The sequence below is a fragment of the Alligator mississippiensis genome, chromosome 1 (assembly GCF_030867095.1).
Source record: "Alligator mississippiensis isolate rAllMis1 chromosome 1, rAllMis1, whole genome shotgun sequence".
NCBI classification, from domain to species: domain Eukaryota; kingdom Metazoa; phylum Chordata; order Crocodylia; family Alligatoridae; genus Alligator; species Alligator mississippiensis.
The window spans coordinates 407,238,735-407,250,532 of NC_081824.1; the positions used below are offsets into that span (position 1 = coordinate 407,238,735).

General features: G+C 40.6%; 1 long non-coding RNA gene across 1 annotated transcript; it reads right to left on the reverse strand.

Annotated features, from left to right (window-relative positions):
* Positions 1-370: 370 nt before the first annotated feature.
* LOC132250225 (uncharacterized) lies at positions 371-8,313 on the reverse strand. Its single transcript, XR_009461873.1, has 3 exons — positions 8,212-8,313; positions 4,016-4,059; positions 371-1,162 (listed from the first exon to the last, which is right to left on the reverse strand). It is a non-coding gene; the product is annotated as an uncharacterized LOC132250225 (long non-coding RNA).
* Positions 8,314-11,798: the final 3,485 nt, after the last annotated feature.

The window sequence follows — 11,798 nt, forward strand, 5'->3', positions numbered from 1 at the left end:
GGGACGTGCCTTGACTCCTGCTCTGGACTCAAGTTTGTGGCCCTGGGTCTATCCTCTCTGTTGGACTGCTTATGTCCTGATTGTGAGATTCACCCCCTACTTCTGCTGTTACACAGGAACCTCTTGTCCAGACTTGATTTCCACCATTTCAAAGTTATTCTCTCTTCCTCCCATTCTCCCATTTTCTCCCATTTTCTTAGCTAAACACCTGTAATTCTCTGACCAGAATCCCTTGTCAGCAACACCTGCTGCCTTTTTACCACTTTTTGATTCACTCCTCAAATCATCCCTTCCTCCTACCCCCCCCCCTTGTCTCTCCAACCAGGATCTTGCTAATTTTGTCCAAGAAAAAAGTAACAAAAATCCGACAAAACCTCCCCGTGGCTCTCCCTCCCTCCTTCTTTTCCCATCTTCCTGCAATTCATTTGTTCTCCTCCTGTAACTCTCCACTTGGCTCAGTGATTCTATTCAATCCCACCAGAGCTTCTCATCGTTTTCACATTTATTCTCATGTCCTCTCTCACTTCTATCCTGTCTTGCAGCTCTTTATCCACATTTCAAGCAGCCTTTAGTTTCTTGCAAAAAAACTGTCACCCTTGGCTCATTGCCCTTCTCTCTCATTCCTGAGCTCATTGAATCTACAGTTTACAGCTGCTGCCCAGAACTCCTTATGTTCCACCCTAGGCCCTTTTCCATCCAGCTTCTTCCCCTTGCATTCAAATAAAACCACTCTAGCCAAATACCAGGACCAGTCTTCCATTCTCTTGCTCCTTGATTTGTCAGCTGTCTTTGACACAGCCAACAATGACCTCTTAAAATCATAAGATCATAGGAAAGTGATCTGAAAGGGACCTTATGAGGTCATTGAGTCCAGCACCCTCTTCAAGGTAGAGTCATCCCTGACTAAACCATTCCAGCCAAATGTCCATGTAACCTGCTTTTAAAAATGGCTAGGAACAGAGGTTCCACACGATTCTTCAAATCTTGTTCTTCTTCACCTTCCAGGGCTCTCTCCTTCCCTTGTTCTCCTCCGACATCTCTATTCAGTTCTTCAGCTTGTCCGTTGAAGGTTCTTCGTCATCATCCCTCCAACTTTTTGTGGGAATTTGACAGACTGCGTCTTTCTCCTTGCATCTGTCTCCTCTACAGTGTGTCATCACATCTGCAAACAAAAATGCATCTATCATCTTTGTGTGGATAACACAGTAAACATCAATTTCACCTCATACACTAATGAAAAAATATTTCCATCGTTAATAATTGAAATTTATAGAAACAGGATGTAAGAAAAATGATGGCTGATGGTGTGTGTGATCCTGCACAATCCTGAAAATTTAAACTGCTAAAAATTGAAATAAATGCTTTAAAATAAACATCCATATTATCCATCAAAATTATTAAAAAATAAAAATTGAATTCTTCCAAGTCTACCCATATGGCATCCTTAGTGGGTTACCTTGAACTTTTATAAGCTTCTACAGGGATCTAAGTTATTCAGGGGGCGATTTTTACCCTGGGAGGATGCCAGGGACATGAAGACACAAAAATCTACTTCTCCCTTTGTTTGAGTGCTGGGCTGTGTGTCATATAGAAGCACAACCTCCTGCACTGCAGTGTTATGGAAATACTTAATGATCTCATGACTAAATTTGGACTGAAATTTGGACATAACCCAAGGATTAAATCTTTTGTATATATATGAATAATATACATTAAAGTGTATCCTAAATTAGCAGCAGACAGTCTTAGAGTACAGAAAGACAAATTTGAGAATTTGGAAGCTAATCTAATAATTAAGAAGCATTTAAAATGCAGTAATCAAGACATGAGAGAGGAAAGTCTGAGTTGCATGGAGGGGTATGATGTTCAGGAAGGAGCTGGAAAACTTAGATGTAGTTTGGACAAGAGGGCCTAAAGTGACAGCTGAAGATGCTGTCCAGGTTTTTGGTCATGTTGGGTCACATTGTCAAGTAAGCAAGAAAGAAGAGTGAAGAAGAGATTAAGACACCTATTTTAGCCATGATATGCCTAAGCTGACACCTAGATATGGTCAAGGAGGTGATACAGAGATAGGGCAAGAGTTTAATTTAGATTGAGAGAAACTGGTGTGAACTAGAAAGGAAGATCTGTGAGTTCTCCACACAGAGATAATAGATGCATTTTTGTCAAATTGAATCCTGCCAAGCCTACATATGGGCCACTGTGTTGCTTAATGCAGTATTGTATACCATGGGTCCTGGCACAGGTACTCAATTATGAGTAGTGCTTTACTCCACAAGTGGTCCCACTAACATCAGTGAGTCTGCTCATGTAAGAAAGTACTTAATGTGAGTGAGAATGGCAGAAGTGAATCCAAAAGAAGTATGGACCATTTGGAACTGACTCTGTGTTTCAGTCCATGTATATAATATATATATGACCTACTCCAAATCAGGCAGAAGAGGAACTTGAACAGGAATCTTCTCTATCATGCATGAATGCTCTAGTAACTCCCATATTGGTTAACAGGGAGCTCCTCCTATAGCATTGTGTGGCGTTAGGCATATTCAAAGCATCTCAGCTGGCTCAAACCCTCACAGGAATTGGGGAATACCTAGTTTGCAGATCCAGCTATGGCTTAGTTATGAAACATGCTATTAAAGTTTAATACTGTAAAACTTTGGAAAGTTCAGAAATATATGATCCTCAAGAGTTAGGCAGGTGTTTCAAGTATTTCAATTTTAGATTTAGATCTCTACATCTCCTTTTTATGAATTTAGCCTCCTGCCCTTATATTACAAGTACTATCATTTTTTCTGTTGTGATCTGTAATTATATTAAATCCTATCGTAACTCATTCATGAAAGCACATCTTAGCACATCCAAATAGAATGACCTCTCAGGTGACAGTAACAATAAGAACATAGAACATTTGTGTTTTCACAGAGCCACTATAGTGACTGAGACTTCTTTTGTAACTTTTAGCTAGCAAGGTCAGCTCTATCGGTTTTGTTCAGCTGGAACTCTTTAGCACTAGAAAATTAGATTGTGTAATCTATATACTCTGCCACCTGATCTCCAACCTAAGTATGCAACATAGCTCCAGTGATTTTCTTTAATGAGGTGGAAATGTATATAATAGTTTTAAATATGCAGGCTAACATTTTCTTACTCTGTAATTATGCAAATCGTTATATAGTTGTCTCTGCATGACAGAAGTAATAGTATTTTATAGAGACCCAGTTCATACTCACTGTAATCATCTATACAGATGGGTATGGTTTTAAAGAATGTATAAAGCTGATACATTAATTAGTTATGAACTATCACTATGGTCACCTCACAAGTTATGGCAGTGATATAGTTGTGGTTTCATTATACAATTGGTATGACGTCAAATAATTCTGTGCCATCAGACATAAAAGAGTAAGTAAATGATTTAAAATTACTTTTCAGGCTAGAGAGAAAATACTACATATATGTGCATTTATATTCTAACTGCTTCCTTGGGATTCTTTTTACTTGTATGTTTATGACAGAAACACACTTAGTTAGCAGTTGTAGCTTCCTGGAATGATAGTAACCTAAGTGTGGATATATTTTAATATTCTCCATCCCTAAACATATATGTTTTTAAAACACACAAGAACATAACATTTTTTATTCTATGTATAGACACATGTAACAATTGTATCAATTTCAAATTATATCAATATAAACTGTTATGAATGCAGGTTCTATATGGATAAGTATAACAGAGTCATGCAGATGTAACAGTTAGATCATAACATCTAATGCATACTCCCAAGTAGCAGTTCCCCTGGCTCTTTTAAAACATTTTAAAAGTTAAAAGGTTCATTTGTCCATGCCCTCTCTCTCACTCTCTCATACACAGTTTCATCCATCAAAAGTCATTCTTCCACTCAAAGCATTTCAACCCCAGTTTGACCTGTATAGCTTGAGAAACTAGAAATGCAGCTAAGTGTTCAAAAGTTTCAACCTCAATTACATTCAGTTCCCTAACTTGCTATGTTACCTTTAATTTTGGTGGCTGCTCTTTTGAGTATACAGTCATCATGCCTGGAAGAAAGAAAATCCAATGGCTTAATATAAGGAAGTAGAGACTGGGAAACAACTTCTTGAGATTTTTTTCTTCTACAATTCTGTGGCGTAGTATGCTGGTCATTGATCAATGGTTTATGCATCTTAGAAAGAGATCATTTCTTGTATTGAAACAGATCTGTGGTCACCTAAGAACTTGACAGCTGTCACTGCATTGCACACCATAATGATGAAACTTTCTGGGGTGACAGCAAGAATGGAGCCCAGTTCCAAAACCATACACTACTCCTTTTTGTTCTATACCCATATCTGTCAGAAGAGGTAAATAGCTTAATTGTATTATCTTAAGATCTTGATTGTTTTAGGGTGGGAGGAAGGTAGAATTTGGTAGAAGAGATTAGGACATTTAAAAGTTTTTCCATTACTTAATTTGCTAGGAAACTATTATGTATTTGGGAAACTGTTATATATTGTCTTGAATTTCAGGGATTTAATAATTCTAGCAACTGAGGTAAGTACTATTTATGCTTATGGAACTGACCCGAGCTATAGGAAAGGCAACATATCAGCCTAGTTTGCCAAACTTGAAAGGTCCATATTCATACTATTATTAGGGCATTCACTCTGGAAGGAACAAAGCTATGTTTTCCTGCAAATATGACAGCTTTGACATTGCTCTCAGAGTCCTGTAATTTTATGTATAGGCCTAAACCCTGAAAAAAATACTATTTTTATGCATCCTATAGGTGTTATGTTTATGTACTGTTGTGTTTATATTTATATTAGGCAGAATCATATTTCACATAGTAGAAAGTCAAAGAGCATCTTATGAACAATTCTGAGTTACCCAAGTATTGTGTAATCATGATTCTATTCCCTTCCCCCCTCTTCCCCCCCCCCCCCCCAGTTATGTACATGCCCTCTTTACAGGAATAGGGAGAACATCTGTCACAGAGATGATCCTACTCCTCTAATGAGCAGCTTGTACCCAAAGTGGGCAATAGAATTGTTCCTACCCAATTACTGGGTAAATCAGAGCTAGTCTAAAAAAATACTGTACTTTGGTTGTTTGCTAGATAAAACAGGATTCTGCCCATTGCTGTCATTTGGCTTTGAAGCCTAATCCAACTCGCTGCACAAATGTATGTGTGTGTGTGTGTGTGTGTGTGTGTGTGTGTGTGTGTGTAAATACTAACAGTCAGATTCTATTCCTAGTATTAGGTGCATAAGTGGACTTGTTTGCATTTTTTCATAAGGTAATTTATAATCCTTAGTTTGCATATGAAAACTTAGGCCTACTATAAAGCTCCCTGATGACATCATAAAGAAAAGGAGTGGAGATCATCAGCAGGGAAGTTGTGTAATCTTCATTGGAGGTTTTCAAGAAAAGGCTGCAAGGGCACTTGTCTGGGATGGTTTAGGATTAGTGCATCTTGCATTTGTGCAAGGGATTGGACTAGATGAGCCTTGTGGTTCCTTCCAGCCTGAGCATTCTGTGATGTTCACTGGAATTAAAATAATAACATGTTCAGAGGAGGTTGCAAAAGTAAGAGAATAAACTCTAGGAAAACGATGGCTCAGAAAAATTCCATCTCCTTTGCAGAAAGTTTTCTTCTCCAAGCCGCCTTCTCCTTGTAGGTCTCTTCTCATTCCCCAAGCTATGCGAAAAGTAGCTGTTCCAGGTTATCAGGAAGAGGAGCATCTAGTCCTATGGCTGAGACCTGCTGGGTTCTCCCCTGACTTAAGTGCCTTCTTTCTAAATGGAAGCCATGCTAAGAAGGAAAAGCCAGCAGGCAAGCTCACAGAGCTGTGATCCCCCTATTTTCAATGGCATCAAAACTCATCCTCCTTTCAGGGATCTTTCAGAGTTCTTATTCTTTATGAATTGGACCTACACAACTTACAGGATTCATCCTAGACTTCCTCCCTGACTTTTCCCATCCATTTCTACTCCATTCTCTCCATTTCTGAAATGTCTTTTCCTCTTCCTTCATACTCCCATTGATGAAATTCTAAGCAGGACATTACACTTTCCACTCAGACAAGATCCATTTAATCATTAAACAAATTTTGGCTACATATCCATGCAACCAACATTTACCCCAAAGAACTTTATACATGGAAATGCTCACGGATACACCGGAATTCTAACTTGCCTCCACTTGACAGAAACAGTCTCCCTGTTTTTCATCCTGTCTGCTTGTTGCTTGGATAAAGAATATACATACTGGGAAGGAGAAAGGTGCTTTTCTTAAATGTCTTTGTCAATGAAAAAGTGACAGTGGACAGTTCACACCAAGTTGTCAACCAAGCTGGAAAGGTTTCCAGAGGGGAATGCATATCAGGTGGCTCATTGTGCTCTCCACAGAGATAGTAATTGGACAAAGGACTCGATCCCAATTCCTCCCTATCGCAAGTAAAAACTCTAAAGCTGGCATACTGAAAATTTAATGACTGATTCAAAGTCAAGCAGCTTCAACAAAACAGAGGGGAGAGAAAAAGAGAGAGAATATGCACTCAGCTCTCCAGATTAGCCTGATTGTTAAGCCATTTTCTAGGATGTGGAAGAGTCCCACACACACCTTTGAAAAGCCTCTGTAGAATGGGCAGCTGTTTAAAATCTCATAATTTGGTAGGGCAGGAAAACTGTTTTCCACCTAACTTTAATGAAGATGCTGGATGGACAGAAGAAAAGAACATAGCTAGGTCAGGGTAGTGCATAATACGGGCTGAAATCCCAAGGAAAAATAATGCTTTTATGGAAATGTGTTCCAAGAGATAGGAGTCTTTTTCAGAGGGGTAATGAATGTAAAGAAGGAGCAGTTTTCATGAGAAATTTCTGCTCATTCTCTGCCCCTGACATGTTATCTCCCTTCAATCTCCAGCTTATTCAAACTAATTCCATTGTGCTGCTGTTACAGAGTTTAGCTTTAACATTATTATGATTTGGACATCACTAAAAGGATTATGACTGGAGGCATCAATAAGGCACTGATCAGCTTATTAATGATAACAATCCATAAACAAATAATGTTCACTGATCTTGAAACCCAACTACTCCTGTCTTTAAAATTGTGGCTGAGCATCATTTATCTAGTATAATTTCTATTTAAAGTTTCAGATTGTGTGGAGCCCCATTAAGTTGCCAGGAAATGTAACTGTAAATTGTTTGCAGTGGCCATTCAGTAGTTAATGAGTCCCCCACTGTGTATGAGAAACCTCTATTTAAGTACCCTTCTTGCTGTAAAACTGCCATAGCTACAAAGCTACTGATGCAGCCAGCTGGAGTAACAGCCTCCTGAGAAGTGACAGATTTAAAGGAAGAAATACTGTGCAGTTGCTGGAGGCAAGTTATTTTAATATAATGCGGCAATGACAGCTCTCTACGTTTAATCGTCAGACTCCTGATTTTCTCCTTTTCTCCTCAGTATTTGAATTTCTTGTGATTTAGAGATTTGGGGAAATGCTATTTTATGTCCGCTCTCATGGCTGCTGGGACTACCCACCAATTTCATTTTGTTAGCCCTGTTTATAAGTTTCCCAGTTGTTTTTTTAACAAAATCTAAACAAGTGTGTGTATGAAAGTCAATTCTCTAAAAGCAGCTGATACACGCTTTATGTGAAAATGCTTTGGCATTTTCGTAGCAGTTAAGACACACCACTTACAAATTTTCCCTTCTCCTAATTTTATTTTATTTTTTATTTACTTCTGTAGTCTCTCTCAAATACAGACACATCTATTTCTCTAGTTATTTGCTGCTAAGGGAGATGGGAGCCCAGGGGACCTAGATTCTATTCCTTGGGTGCATCTACACATGACGCTATGTCGCTGTAGCAATGCGCTACAGCAATGTAGCATCCAGGGGCAAAAACTGTGACACTGCAGCTATGTTGCCGTAGCAACACACCCCCTCGGTATAGCGCCCCACTATGGTGACATAGCAGCTAAAATCACCATGCGCCACATGCACGATGCAGTACAGGCTCTTACTGTGCTGTCATTTAGTACTTCCAAAAGGAAGTATTAAATGCCTTTGCAATAACAATGGCACCATAGGGGCACGAGTAGATGTGCCCCTTGTGGTATTAGTGATTCATGGTGCTAATTACCAGACCTTTTATGCTGAGTCTCCATTATGCATAAAACAAGAAATACCAATGCTTACTCACCTCTCTAAGTTTGCTTTGAGACCTGTGGCTGAAAAAGCACTTTGCAGGTATGGTCATTCTTTTGTAGGCTTACCACAAATATAAGAAAAACAATAACACCTAGAAGCACCCAGCAGGCTTCCTTTACATGGATAATGAGAGGGCAAACAAGCTTTTAAGAACTAAGAACTTCAATGTATGGCCCTCCAATAGCATTTAGGACTAATTTGTGCTGATTGAGTGTACTTTTCCTCACTGCATTTCATGTTCCAGGTAAGGCTTTAATAAATCTAAAGCCATTTATAGTCTTTAATTAAAGGAGGAAAATAAAGCCTAAAATATACAAACAGCATAAGTGAAAACATTGTACCTACTGTGCAGCTGGTTACATCTTGACTAGAGATTTGCAAACTAATTAGCAATCATTTAACCCAATCCAGCTATATAAAGCTATCCTGTTTGTAGGCAGCATGTCCCAATGATCCCACAAGTGAAATCTTGCTTTTGTCTTGGTTTCAGTTACTTGTGTCAGGTTGGGGGGGGGGGTCCCTCTCCTCTCCTCTCCTCTCCTCTCCTCTCCTCATGTGTCTGTTATGGGCTATAACTAATCAGTAATTTATTACCATCCTGATGTACTGACATCAATCACTTGTTGCAACTTCTGCCTATCCACCTTGACACCTTCAGTTTTCTGACAGTGAGTTGACATTGCCTTTTTGCAGGCAAGCTCAGCTCATGAAATGTTCTTAAACTAAAATAAGAGCTTTTTATCTTCTTGAAAGGATGCACCAAATGATGGAGAAAAGGGAGACTAGCTTTAATGAAGAATTGAAAAGAAGTACATACATATCAATTTACTGAAAAGATATTAAAGATGTGCAAGTAGTTCAGCCTAAAATTCACCACCACTGACAGGAAAACAAGATATAACCTCCCGTATCAAAACCTCCAGGCATCAAAAGACTATAGTGGCACAAAGTTATACCTTTCCTTTAACCAAATAATTTAAAAACAGACAAATGACTGCAAACTTACCCTCCTTTCTTGCTAGGACACTTGGGTCTATGGGTTGAATTAGATTAAGGGTGGCCAACCTGCAGTACATGGACTAAAAGTGACATAGGCAGCCTGTGTGTGTGGCACACAGCAGACTGGGGCAAAGGGATAGCAGTATAGCACAGGCAGAAGAGCAGCAGTTTAGGCAGGGAGCAGAGATCAGAATGGTGAATCAGGCAGGGGAAGGAGATTTCATGGGTTTTCATTTGTGGCATGCCTGTCAATAAAAGGGTTGACTCTCACTGGACTAGATGACTTCCTGGGCTCACTTCCAGCACTGCTTTCTTATGATTCTATCCTTGTGAAAAGCTTAAAGCTTAAAAACAAATGGATTGCACCTCAAAGTTTGAAGACTGATGTTTGAACCTACGTTTTTTTTCAGCCCATGCTAAGATCAAAATAATTACACACAGGGCCACAAACCATTTAGACCTGTATTAAAGATGATGGTGTTTTACCACATGCCAGCTGCTCCATCACAAGGGCTTGCATGTATTCTCCTGTTCCATGGTAAGAAGAAATTAAGCCATAGTAGATTATCTTGCAGTGGAAGAGAAGTAAACTTCCACTTAGCACATGGCAAAGTTGGGCATGTGTGCAGCTGATTCACCATAAATATCCTTCCCCTTTTATTCAGCATTAAAAACTGTTCATGCATCCATAACTATCATGATTCAGCTGATTTATCTGCCAGCCTCCTACAGCTTTAAGAGAGTTATTTCTTACTCTTGTATGCGATCAGAGCTCTCCTATATAGAGACTTATGCTGCTGCTTATATAAAGCAACCCAGGGAACCTCTCTTCCCTCTTCTCACCAGCCTCCTTGGCCAGCTGGCTCTTGGTTCCTTTCCTCTGGCTCCTTTTTCCTTGCAGCGCCAGACAAAGGAAGGTGAAAAAGCAGGAGAGCTGCTCTGAGATACACAATGAGCAGGCAAGTGCAGATCACCCAGAGGCAGATGTGGGGCTGGTGGGCAAAGTTGATGAGACCTAAAAGGGCAAATCCCTGTCTGGGTGATGCAAAGATGAAAGGGGCAGAATTGATGCAGAGGTCAGCAGGGGCAGATCCAGGACTGGACAAAGGAGGCTGCAAGGAGCAGCCACCCGCACTGGGGAGGTGATTGCACTCCCTCTCCCAGCCTTCTCCCTCCCCACACAGACAGAATATGCTGAAGGAGCCTCTGGGGCCTTTTTAAAGTTCCCAAAGCAGGTAAGCATTCTTGTCTTCCCCTCTGTGCTCAAAGGCACATCTCCACCCTTCACCTTGCGTTCCCTCCTCCTCCTGTTGCAGCTGATGGGAGAAGCTTCAGAGCTGCTCCTACCCACTCCAGCCAGACTATGCAGGAGGCTGAGCTCCGCTAGAACACCCACAGAGGCAGCAGCAATGGGGGGGGGGCTTCCTACGCTGCCCAGTCTCCCCAGGACCAGGTGTGGGGAGCCACTGTCACTATTTATTTATTTAGCAAATGCAAATCTACAAAGCCAAGCAATAGCCTCCTCATTAACTGAGTTGAAAGTTATTAATCCACCTCTTAGTTTGTAGAGGGGACACTCCTCGGTGATATGCAGCATTGTTTGTATCTCTCCACAAGTGCATGATGGGTTAGAGCTGAGGCCTCAGTGGTGAAGATTGGCTGTACAGGGGCCTTGGCCTGTCCTGAACCTGTTTAGCAGGGACCACTCTCACTGTGACAGTTCAATGCCAGCAGGTTGATGAGTGGGGTTTGTCACAAGGAACTTGTTTGTGACTTCCCATGATTCCCATTTCTTGATCCAGAAGGCTTCTGCAAAAAGATCCTGGTCAGGGAGGTTGCTTCATAAGGGGTGTCGCGAAGGAAGGCGGGCCTTGGGTGGATTAAACAGGTGGCTGTCACTGCTCTAGGTAAGCACAGCCCAGCTGGAGCAGGCAAGACCAGCCCTGAAGATTCCCACACCCCTGGAACAGCAGGAAAAACTGCCACACAATGTGAGGAATGGAAGAAAGTGAGGGGAGGGGAGAGGAGGGAACATGCCTCAGAGCATGGAAGAGAAGTAGGGATTCTCTTCTGCTTAGGAGACTTTTTTTTAAGTTCCCAGAGGCTCTAGCAGCAAGGCTTAAAAGGGCTCAGCTCTGCCGCTGCACCCCCTCTGGATCCACCCCTGGAGATTAGAGCACTTAATTGCGGGTCTGGGAACCAGAGCTCTTTCAAAGGAAGAAAAATTATCATACTCCATGAATTTGGAAGAGTTGACACCACAGGAATTGTCTCACATAGTGACAGTGGGCATGGGGATTCAAAAGCAAAAGGCAGACCAAAATAATTAGATGATTCTTTTTCTAAAAAAGGAATCCGTTTTGTTTGTGGTTTTGTTCGGTCAGTTGTTTTGTTGTTTGTTTGTTTGTTTTTTTTGGGGGGGTCTTAGTCATGAATTTTGAATTCTAGGAGGTGTTAATATTGACAACCCAAATAATATCTTCAGTATAGATTAAATAATATGTTGTTGGCAATTATTGCAAAATAGAGGAAAAGATACAAACAAAAGAATGATAAAAAAATTACACAGGCGTAGAGGAA